This window comes from Microtus ochrogaster, linkage group LG4 (assembly GCF_000317375.1).
Source record: "Microtus ochrogaster isolate Prairie Vole_2 linkage group LG4, MicOch1.0, whole genome shotgun sequence".
NCBI classification, from domain to species: domain Eukaryota; kingdom Metazoa; phylum Chordata; class Mammalia; order Rodentia; family Cricetidae; genus Microtus; species Microtus ochrogaster.
Window position 1 is genome coordinate 6,026,614 of NC_022030.1, and position 3,737 is coordinate 6,030,350.

The window sequence follows — 3,737 nt, forward strand, 5'->3', positions numbered from 1 at the left end:
CTGAGCACTCAGCAGCCACTGCGGGTGGAGGGGTGGTGGTACAGGTGTTCTAATCAGAGCTGAGCACTCAGCAGCCACTCACCCTCAGCATTTTTCTTGTCATCTACTTTCTAATTCACATCAAATTACAGAGACAGAGGCTGCAAGGCCAGTGTGATCAGACCCTTGAAGAGAAAGTTTTTAATCTTTTAGAAACACTACATAACTAGTACAAGAGGTAGGAGAATCGAGGGTGGTTTCTTCTGTGTCTCTAGAACTAGAATAAGCAAGACAACAGTATTAGCTATAGTATAATGCAATTACTATAACAGAACAGCTTTAAACCCAACTCCTAGTATTAGGCTTCCATGGCTACCTGTGTGACATTAGACATTCCTTCACCTCCTTATTTGTAAACTTTGCCTGACAGTGCTTACTCACGGATCTATGGGTTATTCTAGCAGTTAAATGACTTACCACAGTGCATTAAACAAGTACCAATAAATAGCAGGTCCACTTACAACAGGAAATTCTTATGGGAACACAACTTAGTGAGGCATACTGACTGGGCATCTGAGGCGTTCTAAGCAACCACAAGCATCAAAACAGTTATCAAACTCCTGGGTTCAAATCCTAGTTTTATCTGTTAGAAGACTACTACCTGTGGACCTCAATTTCCTAATTTTTCAAGGGAATAAAAGTGAATCATTCGTAAGATTTTATAAAGAATAAATGAGAATATACAAGCAACACACTTGGTATGATATTTGTCACATAGCAAGCTTTCAAATATATGCATATATAGGAGTAATAACAGCCATCATAACATTGTTTAATAAAAATAATAGCATAATATTATGTTTAGTAAGCAGTAGAATGCACTAAGCCAGTAGAGGCTGCAGATTTGGGCATCACCTATATATAGATAGTTTTTGTAACATAAAATACCGAAAGGTTTAACTCTGGATCCCACAAAATAAAAAGAATTCGAGGAGAAAGGCGTTTTAAAAAACTGAGAAAAGGGAATGTTACGCAGAGAAAATAATCTGTACTGTGAGGTGTCAAAAGATGCTACAAAATTTGAAGGATGCCTATTAGGTTTACAATCAGAAAGCCATGTGTGCCATAGCTGTTTACAGAAAGCTGACGGCCACAGACGTAAACAATGTGAATGTGGGAGAGGCATGTAGATAAATTCTTTCTAGAATTTTCTTCCCCCTCGGAAGGACAAACCCATCTTGAAAGGATTTGACTTTCTTTGGTTGCCATGGAGAGGGGAAGCTGAGGGGAAGCTCAATGGAGGAAGCCTGTTACGCATTTGCAAGATCTGAATTTGATATCAGCACCCCAAAATTCTCCACTTTCATCTGTGTAAAATGTTCTGTTCTGTAGCACACCCCCAACAAACACACACACACACACACACACACACACGCTACACTGCTAGCCTCTGAAGGGCCAGCTCTGTGCCTCAGTTAAAAAAAAAAAGCTGTTAACAATGATTCTAGTACCATTCTGTGATTTACTGATAAATGGCTTTGAATAAGGTATTAATTTCACTAGGCCTTGTCTATTTCAATGCCCAACATCTTAAAATGGCACCTACTTGTTGAAAGGAGAAAAAGGAAATTGTAAAAAAAAAAAAATACATTGCAGGTGCTCAGTATATTCTTTATGCCCAGTTAACAAATAACTAAAAAAGAAAATACATGATTAATTAAATATATATTATCTAGTATTATTTGATATTTTGAGGCACAACTGAATAAACACTAATATTTAATGATAACACAGCAAATATATTACAGAAATAATCATCTTTTAATGTTAAAATATACTACAGAAAAACATAGAAATAATATCTCATATTTTAGTAATATCTCATATTTTAATATCACCAAAATTTAAGGTTAGGTTTAATAAAACATCTTTGAATTTTGTGTTTATCATCTTATAAAACAATTTTTTAATTTTAAAGATTATCATACATGATATTAGATGTCATTGTACCATTATTTTTAAGACTTCCCCATTCGAAGAAGCTTTACAGGAGCCTCTAAGAGAGACTACGCAGAAAAATTAACGGGATTACGTTCCCTCCCTCCTTTGAAAAACATGGAGTATACGCCTACACATCAAGGCAAGAAAAAAGGCATACGCACTTGATGATTCGCTCTTTAACAAAATTTCAAAGCAAAGAAAAAAAAGCAACAGAAATTTTGTTTGCATAATTCAACCAATAAATCAGTGATAGTCCTCATAAATAATGATGTTCTAAATATTGTTAAAAATTCTTTTGGCATTCGAATGTTTCAAATACTCTTCTAAAATTTCCCCATCTTTCTCTAAGTCTTCTCCAGAAAGCTCAAACAATAATTTATGCAACAGGTGAAAAACCTGTTAGCATCTTTTTCTAAGAAAAAAAAAAACGGAGAGGAAACGTTTCCGCGAATGTTTTTGCAGTAACAAAAAAGGCAGAGCATTTGGTAGGTTTTTAAGTAGCCTGGGGGGGGGGGCGTATACTGAAATGACCCTATCGATATAATCTGACTCATAAATAGAACCCATCGATCACTCTTCTTAGAAGTAAAGGGAAAGAGACTTGGTGAGCATCAACGTGAGAAGCTTTTAAGCCCGAGCTGGGAGCAGAGAGAAAGAGGCTGCATCCCCTCCATCCGAGCACCATGCCGGGCAGCCTGGACCAGGAGAGCGGGAAGTAGCAGACGTAGCTCGCAGCCGCATCCCTCGGCCGCGCGCGTGGGGCTAAGGCCGAGCTCGACCGGCTAGGCGCAGTGCTGCCCCGCGCCCCGGGCCTCCAGCAGCCCCCTCGCCGCCCCCGAGAGGCCGGGCCTGGCCGAGCGCCCGCACCCCGGCTCCCGCCACAGCGCGCCCGCGGGATACTCACGGAGAGGAGCGCGCAGCGCGGCCTGTCCCGCCCGAGCGACAGCCCGGCAGTACGAAGCGGCTCCCCGCGCCCGGCGAGGGAGAGAGACGGCCCCTCAGCCACCTCCACCGCTGGCGACGCGCGCTTTGAAGAGTGGGCCCTGTGCCGCAGTGCGGGCTGCGCGCTGCCCGCTGACGTCAGGCCTGCCTCTGCCGCCGTTACCTAGGTAACCCGGTCGGAGGGCCCGAGGTCTCGGCTAGGCCGCGGCCCCGCCCCCTCCCCGAGTGCCGCCGAGCGCCGTCGGCAGCTCGTGCCCGCGGGCTCTCGCGATCCGGCGGGCACGCGCTCCGGCCCGGGTGCGCGCGCGCGGGGCTGAGGTTGCGTGCGTGGAGCCGGAAGCCGGTCACGAGGGCTCCTTCTCTCCGCGGACAACATGCCTTCCGCCGTCGCGGGGGGAGAAGCGCCATGCTTCAGGACTCAAAGGCGTGTGGGGAGAAGCAGAGGTGGAAGCCGACGGGGTCGCGCCCAGCGTAGAAAACATAATTGAATGAATGAATGCTTGCATGCATGCATGTATGCATGCAGTGAGGCCCAGAAAGACTTGTCACCCCCTACGCAGTCGCGCCCACATAATGAAACGTGTGAATTTTTTAAGTGTGAATGAAGAGCCCCACTACACACCAGTTCGCAGGGAGGACGGATTCACAGTTCCACTGTCGCCGTTGACTGAGCTGAAAACAAGAATTACCAACGTCACGTTTTCCAAACGCCCACTCCCCCTTTGTTCATTTTTGCTTCAGGCGCCATCTTTGGTTGTGAATCACCAGGAATGGAAAAATACTCGGTGCGTCATTCCCTCCACGAAAATTAGAGG

General features: G+C 44.8%; 1 protein-coding gene across 4 annotated transcripts in view; it reads right to left on the minus strand.

Moving 5' to 3' along the window:
* The window catches only part of Ahi1 (Abelson helper integration site 1), a 145,984-nt gene extending 143,008 nt beyond the window's left edge, over positions 1 to 2,976 (minus strand). For 3 of the 4 annotated variants that reach the window (XM_026786098.1, XM_026786099.1, XM_005360958.3), the window contains exon 1: positions 2,885 to 2,975. The gene's annotated coding sequence lies outside the window, so the exon portion shown is untranslated. Of the gene's footprint in view, positions 1 to 2,884 lie in introns of all 4 variants that reach the window. The other variant, XM_026786100.1, reaches the window with a different exon arrangement.
* Between the last annotated feature and the right edge of the window lie 761 nt (positions 2,977 to 3,737).